The sequence below is a fragment of the Anser anser genome (assembly GCF_964211835.1).
Source record: "Anser anser genome assembly, chromosome: 1".
NCBI lineage: Eukaryota > Metazoa > Chordata > Aves > Anseriformes > Anatidae > Anser > Anser anser.
This window is the reverse complement of record NC_139720.1, coordinates 185866681-185886736: the sequence shown is the minus strand read 5'-3', so window position 1 is coordinate 185886736 and position 20056 is coordinate 185866681. Positions and strand designations below refer to the sequence as shown.

General features: G+C 37.3%; 1 protein-coding gene across 2 annotated transcripts in view; it reads right to left on the bottom strand.

Moving 5' to 3' along the window:
- LOC310883824 (uncharacterized protein) overlaps positions 1–20056 on the bottom strand; it is a 71986-nt gene that overhangs the window by 22980 nt on the left and 28950 nt on the right. For both annotated transcript variants that reach the window (XM_083804778.1, XM_083804776.1), the window contains exon 2: positions 83–530. The gene's annotated coding sequence lies outside the window, so the exon portion shown is untranslated. The remainder of the gene's footprint in view (positions 1–82; positions 531–20056) is intronic.

Genomic DNA, 20056 nt, shown 5'->3' with positions numbered 1-20056 from the left:
TTAAAGTATCCTCTTCTGATATCTTTATCCCTTTATGAATCCACTTGGAACATAATTGTGAATATTTGTATAAATCTCTTACCTTTTGAACATCGGGAACCAGTCTTGAACTTTATGATGAGTAGCTACTCAAGTAGGACTTATGACATCAAGTGAGTTCATGGCAATGATGTGGTATCAGAACCTTGACAGAAATTCAGCTGTCTGTGATGAAAGTCATCATCAAAAGTGCTTAGGAGTCACTTTTCTACATTGGGTGCACAACAAAGAATTTTCAAGTAAATTTTATTTCCCCTTCCCTTCCCTTCCCTTCCCTTCCCTTCCCTTCCCTTCCCTTCCCTTCCCTTCCCTTCCCTTCCCTTCCCTTCCCTTCCCTTCCCTTCCCTTCCCTTCCCTTCCCTTCCCTTCCCTTCCCTTCCCTTCCCTTCCCTTCCCTTCCCGTCTTCTGTTTTTCCTTCTTTCTTCTTGCTGCCTTTCTTTTCTTGCTTTCTTGCATTCTTTCAATCCAAAACAAAGTTCTCTAATTTTATCTGTGAAAATATTTCAATGAAAATAAACTATTTGCACGGTTTTGCTTTACTTTGTTATTTAGTTCTCTTGTTAAAATGTGAATAGTATTTCTTACTAATGCCTGTGAGGAGTTTCCCTTTCCTAAAATGCAGTTTTCCTGTGTTCCATAGAAATGTATCAGATAACGTTAGTACTTCACTTACATCTTTAAAATAAAGCTCAGTTTAACAGCAAACGTATGCTATCTAGTCTGTTAACCTATTCCTGATTTTCAGCTTAAAACATGAATGCCTATTTGTTTATTTTTAAGGCAAATGTGCTTAACTGGTGTAAATATATATATATATATATAAAATCCTAATATAAATAGTGATTACAGTTTTGTGTGATGTGGTTCCTTGGTTTCTACAATACTTCTGACACTGACAACTGTTACTTACAACCTGCAAATTTGATCGAGCATAATTTTATATTGATCATTAATTAAAATGGAGAACACACAGTCTGGTACTTGACAACAACTTATGTCAGTTGTGCTTTGGAATGAGTCTCTCACTCTAGGTGCCCATCTCTCTGCTGACAAGAGGAAGCAGAGACAACCAGCTTAGACTACTCATCTAGCTTTTAAACATCCAAGTGTAGCAGAAATGATGCCACCCTTGATAATGTACAAATCTACCTTATAGCTAACTTAAAAAGAGAGGAACAAAGCACTTTTATAAACTATATCCATTCACAGTTTGTGTACACAGTATTAGTATTTCAAGTAGCTTCCATCTAGGAATATCAGCTGCTTATCCCTGATGCTTATTGATAGAAACAGGCCTGATTAAAAAAAAAAAAAAAAAAAAAGAAGGCTAGGACACAAAACAGTGATCAGCCAGTTCAGGGAAAGTGGTCCATGAATAAGGGTAGAATTCAAGGCACCTCTGTAATGTTTGAAAGTACCGTCAAGCTGACACTGCTGCAATGCAGTGGAGAAATGGGACAATGAGAATGGGAAATTTATCATTGCATTGTTTCAGTAAATGTTAGTAAACAGAAAAAAAAAATCAATTTATCATCAGACACAGTTGCCATAGTAAACATCTACGGAAAAATAATAAGCAATGATTAAACAGAGCAAGTCAACTTTAGTATCATTAAATTATTTGCAGAGATAGGTTCACTGTTTGTAACATTAGAAATTTAATTGCGAAGAAATTAACTCCAGGGCTGGTTACCAAGCTGTATGAAAATATTTTTAATTGAAATTCAAATTGTCAGAAACATATTCAGATTTTTTAATCTCCTTCTGCACATTCAACTAATTTGACCTAAAGCAACATTCGAGGATAGCGGCACTTCTTCACTATTCCTGTAATACATAATAGTTTTCAGTTACATAACAGTTTACAGTAAGGAATCAGGAATTTAGGAATCATGCTGTGGTATAGTATTTTTGTGTTATTTTGGAGAACATATAATTTATAAATTATGAACTAAAATTTATGCTATGGTTATTTGTAGTTGTAGGTTTGTATAATATGTCTTGTGTCATCTAGCCCTATTTTCTAACACAATATCCATGGGATTCTGGCAAAGACCTACATGCAGAACTTTATGTTGTTTTTAAAGAAAGGGCATAAGAATGACTAAACTGGGCCACAAATGTCATTTTCTCACTATTTTTTATCCAAGAATGGCCAAAGATGCATACAGAAAACCATAGCAAATATACATGTTGTCCAAGATGACTTGTGAGCTTTGACACTGAAGTTCTGAGATTAGTTTGAGCATTATGGAAAAACTCTCCACAAAATGGTATTATCATTCCTAGTTTTCTACTTTTCTCTGGCCCATAAATAAACACTAATATGAGCAGGGCAGTTCAACATACCTATTTTAGACACGTACTTTTACATGAGACAATTTATGAATGTCTCTTTCTCTTCACTGATTAAAAAATGAATAAAAATGGTGAATTGATAATCAATATATGCTAAATTAATATATGGTTAATATAAATCTTTATCCTGTACCTTAAGCTTTGCTTCCCTTCACTCCTAGCAAATGAACCAATAAGACTGAGGAAAAAAATAAATATTGCGAGGCTTTCTACACTGTAGCAAACATGTTTCTCTTCATTACTACTAATAAAAATATATAAAAGAAGGCATACAGAACTCAGGTAGTCACCCCTATGATAGGGATTGTGTTATTTTTTGTCTTGAATTAATCATAATCCAATCCAGGAGAGGTTTAGGTTGGATATCAGGAAGAACCTCTTTACCGAAAGGGTTGTTAGGCATTGGAATGGGCTGCCCAGGGAAGTGGTTGAGTCACCATCCCTGGAGGTCTTTAAAAGACGTTTAGATGTAGAACTTAGTGATATGGTTTAGTGGAGGATTTGTTAGTGTTAGGTCAGACGTTGGACTAGGTGATCTTGGAGGTGTCTTCCAACCTAGATGATTCTGTGATTCTGTGATTCTATGATTTGACCACCTGAAGTCTTGTTAATATTGATTACATGTTGTGACAAGAAGAAAATCATAGAATCATAGAATCACAGAATCATAGAATATCCTGAGTTGGAAGGGACCCATAAGGATCATCAAGTCCAACTCACGGCACCACACAGGTCTATCCAAAAATTCAGACCAAGTGACTAAGTGCACAGTCCAAATGCTTCTTAAACTCCGACAGGCTTGGTGCAGTGACTACTTCCTTGGGGAGCCTCTTCCAGTGATCTGGAACAGAACAAAAATCTGTTTGTTTGGTTTTTTTTTGTTTGTTTGTTTTGTTTTTTCCCCCAGTGATCTGGAACAAAGGAAATCTGTGGGTCTGTTGCCTTCTTGACATATAAGAGATTTTCTTTAAAAGTATTTTGTGATTGCAAAGCGTAACAAGAATGGAGGCCATAACTGCCAAATAACCTGGTGTTTCAGAAAAAAAAAAAAAAAAATCTGAATTCCCACTAAAATAATAGTATCTGGTAAATTAAACTGCCTCCCAAGCAGGCCAGGCAAGAAAAGGCAAGAATTTAAAGCAAAAGGGGAAAAAGAGGGGACATACAGTGGAAAAGGTGTAGGGTAAGAGAGATAATTGGAGGTAAAGCATTAGCAAACCAGGAACACACTTGGATGAACAGTGGGGCTGATGCTCCAAGGAGGTAACTGGAATTCCCGAATTGACCAACAATGCACTGCTTCTTCAAGGACCTTCTGAACTAAGACAGTGAAGTCATCCTGACAAACATTACTGATGTTAGTGACAGATCTGCAAAAACAAATCTTTCCTCACTTTCATATATAGAACTCCTAATTTTTGTAGGACGTAAATATGAGTACCATTTGAAAGGGCAAATTTAGGCCTCTGGAAATTCTGCGCAGTAATAATAATTAAAACAAAATGATCTATAGCATTTTTATTAACTCTACCTATCAAATTCCATACTAAGCATTAAGAGAAAAGAAGGAGCTTCATTTCATGCATGTTCAAAGTCTTTGCCAAAAAGTAGCTCACGAGCATTTATGGACACCTAACTTAGTAGTTCCTTTTACTCTTATGCAACTCCATTTCTTTCTTAAGACATCTTTTGCTAAGCAAATTTAAATCCTATTAGTTATCTTAGACTGCAAAATTCTCTTCATAATTCAAACTGCAAACTTGCATCTGATGTAGTAATCTTTCTAACTTAAATTTCCATGTTCATATAGAATCAATGGATGAAGTGTCTCTGAAGACTTGTAGAGAGGGACTCCTCTCGCTAAATCTTACTGCCTAATTAATCCAAAACCATGGTGATCTGCTTCAAACAGTTGCCATCAAATTTAATCTTTTTTATGTTATTGCCATAGGAAAGAGGAAGTAAGGGACATGCAAACAGAAATGGAAAACATTGCAGGAGACAAGGTAGAAATAAAGGCTACAGAAGTGAACAGGGAAGAGGCTGTCGTGCAGGAGGATAAAAAACTGTCACAGATAATGTTCCTATGAGCATGTCCCCTTCGAATAAAATAAAAATGATTAGGAAGTAACTGCTTGTCTCCATTCGACACATATATTTGGGCAGGGATGAAAAAGGATGATTTCTGCTTCTTTTCCACATCTGCAGGTATACATTTCAAAGCACAACTGAGACTTTAAAAGACAGCACAGGAAAAACCTTTCAATATTGATGCTGAAGAATATTTATAGATGACCTGGAAAAAGAAAGCTTTAGGGAAAAAAAAACAAAACTGTTTTCTGTAGCATACTGCACCTTGAGGAGATTGCAAGAACAATTGTTAAGCAATTGCTAAGCTTCATTTTTTTTGGCTTTGAAACTTTGGTCTGATGGTATTTCAAGACAAGGTCAAGAAGTTATGTCTGGCAAATCTTAAAGTAACAAGTTGCCATGACACCAAAGGTGTTTCCCGAAATTCACTGGGAAGAGAAAAAATACTACATGGTTGCAAGTATCATGAGGAAAGGAAAAAAAAAAAAAAAAGGAGAAAAAAAGGGGAAAAAAAGAAAAAAAAAAAAGAGATGAATTTTAGATGCAGAGAACAGAGAAACTATTATAAAAGAAGATGAAAGTAAAACTGGGGATTCAGCTCCAAATACTATGTCCATTATATGGGACAATCTTATGTGGGGAACAACTTTTCACAAATTTCAGCCAGGACTGGGACTTGGTGCTTTCATTAAGAAATTCCTTAAACAAGAAAGATTTTACGTAGTCTTCCTCAGTGTGAACTTCCACTCTCCCTAAAAGCCCTCTTCTGAATAGTTTGTCTGCGAGAGCTCCCTTCGGAACAAGCCCAGCTGCTCTAGCTTCTTTTGTCATAAAGCTCCCATTTGCAATCAAAATATTTTGAGAGACAGTCAGGATTTAAGGAAAACTGACTTAGAGGGCATGAAATGGTCAAGGGGCTTTGATAGCCTCTCACAGAACAACCAGCAATACCACAGTGTTAGACGAAAGGCAATCCCACAAGAAGACATTGTGATTTTGGATAAGCCTTTCGAAAATACTTTTTTCATTGAGTATTACCTAACACAAATATCTTCCTCCAACTGATTTCTTATACAGAGGATGATATACCTCAAAAATACAGGAAAAAAAAAATAAATCTGTTCTTAATGAGGCCAGTGAGACAGCAACAGAACTGGAAATGCCACTTGAATATTCTTGTACAAGAAAAAAAAGGGGGGGGGGGGAGTTATTATGGGAATAATAGGCAATTACATGAGCCAAAGCTTAAATCTGAAAAGGACTTTTTTTCCAACATTTGCTAAATACATTAGCCTGAGCAACTCACTCCATTTCAATATACATGGAGATTGCTCATTGATGTCAAATTATGAAGTAATTTTATGTTATTTTCTTTTATTTTATGGATGAATAGATTCATATGAAGTCTAAGAATTACTCCTAAGCAAAAGTACTGATTGTGATTTCTACTTGCTCTTACTTTCCCTAGCAAAGTTATTAGAACTGCTAGAAAATACACTGGATATTTTATTTAATTTCATTCAGCAAAGTGGTCAAGATTTAAAATTAAATAGACAGTATAGCAGTATAGTGGGGAAAGTGATGAAGACCAGCCATTCTCTCAGAAAACCTTGAATTATCAACATACAACAACAACAACAATAAAAATAGGCAATTATGTTTGAAAAAAAAATCTAGAAAAGATACACAGAAATGTTAAGTTCTATGCAATTTGAAATTATCACTCCAACTCAATAAACTTATCTATATATGAAATTAGAGATCCTGCTAGATCCTGCTATTATTTTCCCTTGGTAGGTGAGTGGGGCTTATGGGTTTTTCTTAAAAACACTTCAGTCTGTATTCTCTTATTTCTCTTTTCCAGAATCACTTGAATAAGAAACATATTTACTCTTGGGTCCCTCAACAGCCATATCCAGTTTCTGGCATTGCTCTTGTTCTGGAGGTATCTCACACTTTTGACTAACATTGGAGCCAAGTGTGAATCTACTCCTACTCTAATCATTTAAATTAGAAATTAAGTGGGATGATTATACATCAAAACTCTTCCTTATTTTCTTTGTGTTATTACACCCTTGCCACCTAGCAGATAGTCAAAGTGTTGAGTCTTGCAGGTTGTTTGTGTATTTAGGAATATTTGGTGATAGGTCAGGTGTGTCCTCGATGCAGTTTTCTCTGCTCAGAAAGAGTGCAAAAAACTGTGTTTTTCAGTGAGAATAAAGCAACAGCAGACAGTTCCTTCACTTACAGATCCAAGCTCTTTTCAGAAGGGCTCCACCAAAGTACGATTTGTTTGTTTGTTTGTTGTTTTTTCAAGTCACCCTACAAGTGATCATGTTTTAGAAGGATAAATTCTTTTCCTCAATGCCAAGATCTTTTGTTGCAGACTGGGGCTTTTGTTGAACTCTGAACAAAATTTGCTCTGAAATCCAGATGGCCACCATTGGGCAGAAGGTCTCTGAGGCTTTTATTTAAGCTATGAACTGTCAATTACATTCAACTGTGGAAAAGTTAGTATTACTGAAATCTAAATAATTTGACATCTAAGCATAGGCACATCTTTCAGAAAATTGAAGGTTACAGAACTTCTTCATATACTTTCAATTAACCTTTTCTACATTTTCTCTCCAATTGCATTAATTCTTTAAAGGAAAATTGATTGAGGAAATACTTCCTAAAAAAAGTGATTCATTTTATTTCTTATACTTTGAGTTGAAAGGTGAATATCACTAATAAACACTTAAGCTTTGGTATTTAACTTAGGTTTCTGTAACTTTTTTTCTCTTACGTTTAGAAACGTGTTTATTTTGAGAGTAGACCACAAAAACATTTTCTCTATTCATGTAAATCCAAATCTCATACTAGGAAATGCACTGTTCCCCGCTAAAATCATGCTTGTCAAAGCCGTTTTGTAATTTCATTAAAAAAAAAAAAAGTTAACTGGTGTTTTTATTGAGGTGGGGGGAAGAAGTTGCAGGAGCTCCTTGTTTAGTGCACCATCATCTTTTCAGAGGATGGGAAGGTACTTGCAGCAGAGTTCAAATGCATAGCACAGAAATTGATGGAAATCAAATTCACCCTGGAATATGAGGACCAGACCTGCCATAACACGCCTTCATGAGCGGGAATACCACGCATATCATTATTTGATCATTGTCAAGAGACTTACATATATATCTCTCTCATCTGTCCCTCTTCTTCCCAATGCCATATGTCAAATATTTTCAGAACAGGGCTAATGCCTTTCACCCATTCTGTTCACTTATTTCCTAATAATAGCTGTTCAGTATTTACTTTCCAAGATGACATGTCAAAGCAATGAAAGAGATTGTTTATTTTTAAACCTTGCTTTGCCTATTATTGATCTCTTCTGCTAGCTGAAGAAATAATAGTTTTCCATAAGAAAAGAAGCTGCCAAAGATTCCTAAAAAGAAAAAATACTGGCCCAGGGAATCCAACTGCAGTTGCATTGTGCTAATATGCTAGAATGTGCAGTATGCTACTGTAAGATTATGATTCAGATAGATCAATGCAGACTGCAAACCCCTAGAGGAGATGCCCTCAACACAGAAAGGAAATATGACTAAACAAGCACCTTCCCTGAATTAAGGATAAGACAGTTTTTGGGTTGCCAATTTAACCAGCTAATTAAATCAATCCCTTCAAGTGGCATGGATTAATCTTGCTGCCACTGGGTTGTCTGTTATAACTTTCTCCCTCTTCCCATCTTCTTGTATCTTGCACATTACATCTTGTTTCCAAAGACCTTTTAAGTACTTCAGGGCAGAAACTGATGCTGCTGTGAGACACAAGGTCTGCTTGGCTGACCTACTTAGTACAATCACTGTTAGGCAAGTGAGCGCTCCCCTGAAAGATCCAGCATTGAACAATGCTGAAAACTATCAAAGAAGATTTGTTTCTTTTCTTATAATAGATCCCCATGTTCCTAACATGCGTGGTACCTTATGGATGGTATGTATGTCATGTTTAATGTATTTTAAAAGGCATTTTTTCTGTGCAACCCTTTGGGTGCAATTACATAAAGCCAATACACACAAGACTAGTATATGAAGCAATTCATAACCACTTTGTACCCCTGGGCAGGACTACATATGAATCCTCCTTTTCAAAATTCTTAGATTTTGTCATAAATATAAGTGGTTTTGACAGGAAATAAATGCTCAAGCCTGCCCTTTTTTCGACCTGAGTGTCTCTTGTAGGGCTCCATATTCAAGCTGTACATAAATAAATAAAACTAACGATGCACAAGAGAAAAAATGACTTCTAGAAACTGTTCTATATATAAGCTGGATGGGGAGAATCTGTTGCTAAATTCAGGCTGAATTACCTGTTCTCCTCGAACACAGCCATCATTTGTTTTTCTGCTTTTTTCCATTTCAGCTCAGGAGATTTTGCATGTCATAAATCAGTACCTTAAAATTAGTTATTTTATTCACCCTGAGATCATGTAAAGACCATTTTGTTCTCCAAAAGGAAACAAACAAACAAACAAAACCATTCTGTCAATGATTTTTTTTCTGTCCCTCTGATGTTACTGACAAGTTATCAATCAAATTTCATACAAGTTGTAGAGACAAATAACTTTTTAATATGGAGGATGGGTGGTAAAAACAGATAAGATCTCCACACAAACATTTTGTCAAGAGCTTTTTTTTTTTTTTTTAACTATTTGCTACTCTGATAGTGTCATCACCCAGAAAGTTATATCTTCCTTATATTCTTTGACCACAGGGACTATGCCACTAGAGAGAAAAATCTTTAACTATTGTCATTTAAGTTAAAATCCAAGATTTGAATTGATGTTGAATCACTCAAGCTGTAGTGGTGCCTCGAAGTAACACTGTCCCTGGGTATCATCCCTCTGGCCTGATTCTCTATCAGTTAATAGCATTGTGTTGTCATCTCCCTTGCACTGCCCAGCGTAGACCCCTGGATCTCCTGTGACCTTCCTGACTGCTTACCTTTGTGCTCTAGGTAATGTAGGTATAGGTGGGAACTGAAATGACCAAGGTTGCTAGCCTGGATAGCTCTTACCAAGCACATAAGACCTTATCTGTCTCTTCAGAGAGCAGGGTGAGAAAGACACTAAAAGACTGCAGGGACTGAGCGATATTTCCCAGAGTCCTCTCCAAGGGAAAGGCCTGATTTGAAGTGTGTTGATTTTAGCAACAAGACTTAAAGACTTCCAAAATCTGAGTCAACTGTTTTTCCTGGGTAAAACTCAGAGGGAGGAATATTATTGGGTAAAGAGAGAGGGATAGGTAGAGTTACATATACAATATACAATAAATTGAAAGACTTCAGTGAGGCACAAAATGCTTCCAGCTCTACAGGCTGCTTCACATTTAAAACTGAAAGTCCATGAATAGTCCAATTAAAACTGAAAAAAACATCTTATGTTGACCAGATTCACTTTAATGGAGGAATGAAAGGCTGCCAGCTCTGACTGGCTGCCAGTCTTCTTCCGCTTTGTATACCTTTAGTGCAGAAAACAGTCAGATATGGCTGAGCCAATTGCATGGACCAATTTTTGACATTTCATTAGGTCATAAAAGCAAGGGTTGACTCAAGTTTTTCTGAAGTTTTTGTAAAAGTTTTGGTTTTGAAAACATGGAATATGTATGTAGGCTAGTCTTCACCCAAAGTCTAAGTAAGAAAGGGAGTTCTCTATCATGTGCTCAGCAAAAGAGCAAGTTATACCTTTGACATGTTGTTCCCCTAAGGTAAGACAGAGACTTTGCTTTGTGTAATTCTCAGGCTGTTCCTGATATCCACCAGAAGATCAGATAAATTATTAAGAACATACATTGGAAAAAATAGAATGATTATGTGGAAGATGAGTATGATATTGCTAAGCAAATGGATAACTTAGCATTATGATTTTCAATGCAGCAAAGTATCCACTAAGTTCATCTGCTCTCCATTGTATAGCTCTGTGTTTCACGCCATGTTCATTCACTTCAGATTTTCTGGTAGAGAAATAAATCAGTTGTATCTATTCATCACATACATCTATTTTTCTTTATGGGAAATCCTTATGTTTGCAGAGTAAAATTAAGGTGTTTTTTTGGTGTTTATTTTCTTGTTTGCCTTTTTTTTCTGTTCAATAGTTAATTAATTTTCAGACAAGATCAAAAGCTTTCCCTGCCTTTTGAAATAAATCGATAAGTACTGTTGAAACATCCATGAAATTACATATTTTTTCACATTAGTATAAAAAGAGCTCATCATGTTTAAATATGAAGAAATCCAGATCTGCCACTTACTCTAAGGTAATGCATTTTGCAATTGCCTGTTTTCAAAAGCTGAGGAACACAAAATGCAGCTCTTTAGATGTAACATTATGAACAGCAAGTTTGGCAGCAGAGTGTCCAGGATTTCTGACACTAAACAAATTTGTTCAGGTCATATATAGCTACAGGAATTAGTGGAGAGCTGCATGATTACACTTGTAAAGGAGCGCAAAATTAAAGTTATTACATGCATCTTGTGTTTTTGTTACAAGTAGGTGAATTTCTTCATCTTTTCTGTTGATTGCCATAACTGTATAGCACGTCACCTGAATTGGCCTTTGTTTTTAGGGATACTTTGTCCCTTTTTGGCTGGCACAAGAGAAATATAGAGGTGACACAAACACTGTTCAGTTGGGTCGGATTCACCTCACCTAACTTTAGATATTGCAGATGTGTATGTTTACATCTCAGCTACTAACAGAAGACTCAATCTCTAATCAACAGAGAAAAAAAGAGCCCTTAAGGTGCTATTCTTTGTGTTGCCAGTCTCCACTCTTCAAAGCTACTGTACTAGCAGACAGCTCTCCAAGTTCAGAGGGCAGGCCACCATGCAGAAAACCCCATCAAAAGTAGTAAGAGTAGAATAAGAGTAGTAGCAAGCCCTCTAGCTTGCCTTCAAGAGTATTAAGTTAAATGCTAATTCTTATTACCTGTTTCATGACCATGAGTAACCATGGTATTGCTAATATGCAGCCAGCTGCTAACGCTTCAAATAAAACTCTTAAGCAGTATATGTGTTGTAGGGAAACAATAGGGTCTTTTATTATACTGAATATCAGTGGATAAACAGACAAGCTTTCAGGCAAGTCCTATCTTCCAGCTGTCTTTCAGACTTGATGCACAAGAAGCAAATTCCAAGCAAAGCATAAGCCAAAAACAATTGCTCTAAGTTTAACTTCATTATGTTAGATTTGTATTCACATTTTAGCACTTCAGTAAGTATTTGACAGCTTGTGAGATGGTAGGTGAGTGCAGAGGAGGCTGAGAAATAGGTAGTGCCTTTAACCATGTTAGCAGGAGAGCCGAGAAAATTCACAGTCAAAACAGCCTTAAGGGTCCCAAAACACCTGTGTATGATGTAAAATAGCCTTAGGTTCCCACACTGGAGCTTGTTTTACATGTCAGACCCAGGTGGACTCAGCTGTGAAGCTCAGCTCATAATAGGGATTACAAATTTTAAAGTCTGACTGAGGGGATATTTGAATGTGGGATCAAGTTTTGAACAGTGTCAATAGCAAGTGCACCGAGGCTTCAGCCTAGGCTTCTGATTAACACTGGCTCACCAAACCCTACATACACCTTTCAGCAAAGGCTGAGTGTACATGCATACATACAAAGTAAAATAGACAGGATTTACACCTTTTAAAATAGCAGTGTAGTACTTAAAGAAATTAGATCAATCAGAAATGTGATCCATTTTATCAAGGATAGTTTCACATTTTAATTAAACATGGATAAATTATTTCCCTGAATAATTAAGTACTTTCATGTATTTAACTCTAGAGCATTTGAAGCATACAGTTCCATCACAGAAATGTAGTAGAGTTATTTATTCTATACTGGTGTAACCTAAATAGATAATGACTGGTGACCTACTTAGATACATGGGTAAAATCAAATAAAAAATAATATTCAGCTCTAAAAAGACAAAGTACACATGAAACCACGCTCCCACTCTTTTAAATCACTACTAATTTAAAGTAGTAAAATTTAAACTCACAAATGACCTTTTCTGACAAGCTTATCTGGTGGTATTAAGGATAATGAGGCTGCCTTACAGTCTGCCCTTTTGATCCTGTTGCAAGAGGCCTCCATAGAATTGGAATATCCTGAGTTGAAAGGGACCCACAAGGATCATCAAGTCCAACTCCTGGCTCCACACAGGACAACCCAAAAATCTGACCATGTGTCTGAGAGAATTGTCCAAATGCTTCTTGAACTCTGACAGGCTCAGTGCTGTGACCACTGCCCTGGGAAGCCTGTCCCAGTGCCCGACCACCCTCTGGGTGAAGAACCTTTTCTTAACACCCAGCCTGACCCTCCCTGTCCCAGCTCCAGGCCGTTCCCTCGGGTCCTGTCGCTGTCCCCAGAGAGCAGAGCTCAGCGCCTGCCCCTCCGCTCCCCTCGTGAGGGAGCTGCAGGCCGCCATGAGGCCTCCCCTCAGCCTGTTCTGCTCTGGGCTGAACAAACCAAGGGACCTCAAGCCGCTCCTCGTACGTCTTGCCCTCCAGACCCTTCACCATCTTTGTAGCCCTCCTCTGGACACTCTGTAACAGTTTTATGTCCTTCTTATATGGTGGTGCCCAAAACTGCACACAGTACAGGCCTCACCTTGAGGTCTGCACAGAGCAGAGCGGGACAATCCCTTCCCTCGCCCAGCTGGCAGTGCTGGGCCTGTTGCACCCCAGGATATGGTTGGCCCTTTTGTCTACCAGGGCACACTTCTGACTCATATTCTACTGGTGATCAGCCAAAACCCCCAGATCCCTTTCTGTGGGGCTGCTCTCCAGCCTCTTGTCCCCCAGTCTGTACGTATAGACAGGGTTGCCCTCTCCCAGGTGAAGAATCTGGCACTTGCTTTTGCTAAATTTCATGCAGTGGGTGGTTGCCCAACCCTCTAATCTGTCAACATCTCTCTGCAAGGCCTCTCTACGCTCAAGTGAGTCAACAGCTCCTCCTAATTTACTGTCATCCGCAAACTTACTTATATATACTTTCAAATATACCTTCAAGTCCTACATCCTAGTCAATTATGCAACATAAAAGAAAGCATTAAACATCTCTGCTTTGTCCATGTCCCTATTTGTGAGGTGACTATCCTCATCAAGCAACAGGCCAATATTTTCTCTTGTCCTCCTTTTGCTCTTTATATATATATATATATATATATATATATATATATTAATTTATTTTCCCACAGAGTACTGGCCAGTTTAAACTCTAATTGAGCTTTGGTCATACAAATCCTCTCCCTACAATGGCAAACAGCATCTGTGTAGTCCTCCCATGTCATCCAACCTTGCTTCCAGTAGCTATATGCTTTCTTTTTCCACCTAAGCTATAGAAGAAAGTCCCTTCTTAGCCAAGCTGACCTTCTACCTTGCCTGCTTGAATTCTGACATTTTGGAATTGCCCATTCCTGTGCTCTTAAGAGGTGGTACTTAAAATTTGACTGGCATTGATGGACCCCGATTTCTTCAAAAGTGGTTTCCCAGAGGGCCTTACTAACCACTTCCCTGAGCAGCCTGATGTCTGCTCTTCCCATATCCAGGGTTGAAGTTTTGGTGGCAGTTTTTCTCCTATCACCAAAGATTGTAAACTGAATATGGACACTATGGCCAAGACAGCCACAAAGCATCACTTCACCCATGAGACCCTCTTTTTACCAACAACAAATCTAGGAGGGCACCTTTACTAGTCAGTTCCCTTAGTACCTGTACCAAGAAGTTATCAAGAAGGCATTTTAGGAATCTCCTGGACCTGTTTGTATCAGCTGTGTGATATTTTCAGTTCACATCTGGTAAGTTGAAGTCACCTTTAAAAACAAGGATGATCTAGAGTCATCTCTTAGTTCTAAGGAACTTCTTCTTTAAGAAGAATAATTCAATGTCATCATCCTGGGTGGGTCATCTATAGTAGATTCCCACAAAGACATCCACTTTATTTGCTGGTCCCTTAATCCTTACCCAGAGGCTCTCAACTCTGTCATCTCTAACTGTGAGCTCTGTATAGTCCAGACCCTCCGTTACATACAGCATCACCCCCCCTGCCTCGCTCGTTCTCCATAGGTTTTCTATGAAAGTCTTAATAGTATTATAGCCTGTCTTCTGTAAAGTCCTTTTCATTCACACTCGGGGGAAAAAATGCTGCTAAAAGTAAGCAATGTTGTCCAGTTGCCACAGTTCATACCGTTACAAATCCTCGATTGTTGTATAACTGAGTGATCATATCATAAATGTTTACCCCTGCCCCGATGACAGTTGATACGCTGGATAAGGACAACTGTTCTAGCTGAAAAGTGTGCTAGAAAATGAAAAAATACACAGTCCATTATCCAGCTCTTCACTTGCAATGGCTGGCTATCCTGAGCTGCTGAGACTAAGACATCTATATAACTTTCATCTGCATCTGCACGGTCCCTAAGTCTTTACCCTTTCCAAGTATCTGGTGTACACTGAGCAAGGAATGGCTCAATATAACATTGAGTACCAGTAGTTGCAATGATGACCCTTGAGTCATCTTTCATAGGTTTTTCTGAGCTGATGTCCTTTTTTGGCGAGAATTGTTGATCTGACAGGTGTGAGATGGGCAATCTTAGGGCTGATGGAAACTTCTACTATGCTGTGCTGCTCCAAGAGATCTTCACCCTCTCAACATTATCATCATCAACTAATGAAGCACTAGCTGTGAAAGTACATCAGTATCAGAAGTAGATAGGATTTTCTCCTCATCTTTGCTGAAGGGAATGACATGAAATGATGGGATTTCAGTGCACAGAAATAGTTGTGAGGGGAAGCACACTCAACTTTTGTGACTACAGACACATGCAAATCACAGAAACTTCCCACTGCAAATAGTAAAGTTGTCTGTACAGTGTATTAAATTTTTCATCTCCTGTCCCTGACTGAGCTTTATCTGGTTCCCTCCTAGATTCAGTTTCTAAATTATTTTTTACTCTGGAAATACATATATTTGCATAGTAGTCCTTTTCTTATTTACAATAAATAAATAAATAAATAAATATATATATATATAATGCTCATAATTAGAAATTTAACCTTTCAAAATTACAAATGCCAAGGAGATAAGAGGCACAGTGGATCACTGTCTCCATACTTACACAGTAACATAAATAAATAGTAATATAACAATTATATTACTATGTACATTTTCAAGTATTCAAGCGAGTCAGGATAATTCTTAGAACTTAATCACTCAGGAATGTAATCATAAATACACATCTCTACAGAAGAAAGCATTAAAAAGACAAACCACCTTCTGGGTAAGTGTTATGAGATAGTGGAAGAAAGCCACAATGTTCCTAATTGATACTAGAATGGAAAAGCTTTTAAGAAATATAATTACTCCAGTACTGATCACATCTTTCTTGTCATGATGGAATTCTAAAGCATTCTCTTCAGGGCTATTCGTCTTTATAGAAAAACAGTCAGTTTCATTTCAGATGGAAGGCACAGAAAACTAATAGCTTAGTTTTAAAACATTAAGTAAGAGAAAAATACTACTACATTAGTATGTTCAGCATTCATGAACAAAACATAGTTATCATAATTGAATTTATTGTTAAGCTCAAAAATAAATATCCTGCTTGCATATATAGAGTAATCACGACTAAGAAATAAACCATAGCTACACTTTTATGATCGATTTATTTTCAAAGCTTTCAGACAAAGAACAGGAATGCTGAAGAACAATATGTGAGTTTAGAAGTGATCAAGCCTAGCTGGCCTAGATACTCTTTGTTGCAGTGCTTGGAGATTTAGTGTGAATACATACAATCAGGTAGCTGCTTCACCTTCAAAATTTTTTGAGATCATACAATGCAAAAGGTTCAACTGGCTTGTGAAAGAGGTGTTCTGTGCATCTGCCACATTGAGACTGAGGTACTATTCTATCCAAAATATACTATCAATTCTAAATGTGTCAGACTTCTTTATAGATCTGGTTGTAAGTTGCACTCCTTCAACAATATGGGTCTTATTACTGACTCTCTATGATGTATTTTAAAAGATTATGCACTAAAGTAAAACACTATAACAATTCAGGTTTTTTTATACTTGCTGAAATTTTTATAGGAATGTTCCATTCTTAGCAGCAACCAAGGCAATGAATCTGCCTCGGACTGCCCGGCAAGGGGAATGTAGAATTTTTCTTTTTAAAAAGCTTACACTGCTCTAGACAGCTTCTCATTAACAAAGTAAGTATATTTTTATGGTTTGGCTGAATTTAAGATTAAAGCTTGCAGACAATGTCTAAGGATACCTATGCAGTCAGTAGCCCTCCCATCCCCAGTAAGTGGAGGTTCCATAAAGGAAAGACATTACCGTATATTAATGCTTCTTTCAAATGACTACATCTCTGAGGTGAAGTTTTAGCATGTTGAACTTTAACTGTCATAAGGAGAGAATGATGCTAAATTCCCTGTAAATAATCCTGTAGAAGAATTATCATTCCTAGATGACACATGACACAGGACCTGGGTATCCTGGAGGATATAAGTAATGTCAGGGAAACAAGACTTACAGGGTATATAGAAGGCAAAGCGAAGATGTGGTAAAAGAAGGAGGCAAAGACTCAGGAAAATAGAATCTCAGTGAGCTAAGGTCAAGGTGATATCTAGCTCATTGTATTGTATAAATTGCAGAAGATGAATTTCTCTCCACTTCCTACAGACATCTGGAACGTAGAACCGAATTACTGAATAACTACTTTTTCTATTTGGAGAGATACAGGCACTTCTGGGGAATTTGCCTCATTCTAAGGTAAACACTTAAAAAGGGATCTTTATCAGGGAATGTAGTGATAGGAAAAAGGGTAATGGATTTAAACTAAAAGAGAGTAGATTTAGATTAGATACAAGGAAGAAATTCTTTACTCTGAGAGTGATGAGACAGGTTGTCCAGAGAAGCTGTGGATGCCCCATCCCTGGAAGTGTTCAAGGCCAGATGGATGGGGCTTTGAGTAACTTGGTCTAGTGGAAGGTGTGCCTGCCCATAGCAGGGGTGTTGAAACTAGATGACCTTTAAGGTCCCTCCCACTCAAACTATTCTATGATTCTATGATCTGATGAATCATGTCCTGAAAATGCCAATTTGTATCCTCTGTCAACAAGGATCCCTGGTTCAGGTATAGCATCTACATTAAGACGAGAAAAAACCCACTGAATATTTTCAGCCTCAGAGCACTGATACGTCAGAGCTCTGTCCAGGAGACTGCCTAGGCCAGTGAGCTGCAGCACCATCTGATGAAATATCTGCTATTGGGCTTTTGCAGCACAGTATTGAGAGATTTCACATCAGACTGGAAAGAAACGATGAACTCACACAGGATAACTGCCAGGTAAGTCAATAGTGCATTGTTCCCAATGACTTTGTGGAATTTCTTATCTTTTCAGTGGTGAAGGCATAGCTGTAGGTTAGTAACACAAGGGATGAGACCATCTTGTATACCTTCACATCTGAAGTATCATCAATAACCCCTCTTATGGACAATAGAGGGAAATCAGCATTTTCAGGGCACAGTTCATCTCTTACCTTCTAAATTAGGCTAGATTAGGCCTAGAAAATTGTTGTTCTGCTTTGACTATAATTGGAGTTTGAGTTGGTAGCTCAGATGTTGGCATCCAGTCTGTAGACATAATTGGATCAGATGGATTGCATGCAAATTTTGAGTGGAAGGACTCACTGAAGTCAAAGGTTTTAACATGCAGCTGGGGAGAGAGCTCATTATTTGAGGATAAAGGTATGATAAAGAGAGAATTAGGAAAACAAACAAACAAAACAACAACAACAACAAAAACTCCTGTTTGATCCCTTAATTCTGAGAACATCCTTCTTCTAATATATGCGTTTTCCTCGAGATGAAATGTAAAGAATGGCAATGACAGCTTACTTCTAGTGATGGAGATGTGAATGTTTACAAAGCTAAGAAAAATAATGCTGAGTTTATCAACATGAGACAGAAGTGTGCAGTTACTGAAGCAGAGTTTATCTTTTGTTGATTTTTGGAAAACAGATAGCTGTACCTTTAATAATTCCCATAGCTAATCCACCAAAATGAGGTTTGGAGCAATATACGAGTTTTACAATCCTTGCTACGAGGAACACATTGAACTTTATTGAAAACTCAATAAGCGTACTCAGTAAATGCATGACTGGGAACTACTAGAAACTATTCAATCAATATCAAAGACAGTATCTTAAAATCAGCCCTGTTTAAAGCCATAACATTGAGTAGATTAAGCTGCAGCATAAACCCCAAAGAGATAACAACAAGCTTTAGATTCCTGATATCAAGGTGGACAGCATTTTAATATCATTTCACGGTCAGAATGACCAGGCCCATGCATTCATAAGCCCAAGAATGTGGTTTAACCCTGTACAATTGTACTATGATCGTTACTTTAGTTTGCTTAAATCCAAGCAAGTGATTTCAGGGTGACACAGTGAGAACGGAATAAGATATGGATGGACCCCATGAAGTGACCTGCATTCCAGTATCTTAGTATTAGACAGGTAAATAAAATTCAAATACCATATGTAGCAAATGCAGCTAAGATTGGTCTCAGAATACCTATTCTAGTGTTGTGCTGAAGCGTGACGAAATGTAAAAGAAAGGTTAAAATGTTTTGAAACGGAGCACAGAACTATATTGGAGGGATGCAAACCTTTAGCAATGTGAAGATAGAAAACTGACAGCTTGTTTAGAAATCAGCTGTATATCATCAAAAAGCTATCTTATTAAGAATAAACATTCTAACTTTTCATGGCAAAAGAGGAAAAATTTATTTGGGGAGTATTCCCAGGTATATGCTTAAGGGCTTTAAAATCAGTTATGGAGATGGTAAAAGGATTAACAATACTGTAAAGACAGAAAGAAACAAAACTGTGTTGTGGTGTGGTTTTTTTTTTTGGAAATTCACTTTTCTATTGATTCAATTTTCTATCAATTCATAAATCTTTGCCATCACAAACATTATCCATACTGACTATGTTTGAGGCTTAAAATGGGAATTACATTTCAATTCACCCATATGTGTCTTTTCAAAGCAGAAGAAACAAACCAGCTTATTTGATGAATAAACTCAGGAGAGTATGTCAACAATATTCTACCTGCTATGGGGCTATGCCAGTATCAGCACTTATGTACAAAATAGTTAGCTTGTTTACATTCTTATACATCCACTGTTCGACAACTGCTACTAAGAATGAAGAATTTTCCATGGAGACAGAAAACTGAAAAACTTCTTTCAGTCACTTAATTTTTTGTCACCTAATTTTTCTTCAGCATACTGTACTTCTACTTAATTACAAATAGTTTTTCAATTGACCTGCAATCTCAGATTTCCTTTTCTGCACATAAAAGGATAATGTTATTTGCAATACCCTCATGGTACCATAGGAATGTTACAAGAATGTTATCAGATTTTGGGGGAATTACATTCTGCATTTTCATATTTAATAGTAGAATTCATGTTGGAATGTCATTGGGATAAGTGAAAGGAACTCCTTAATGT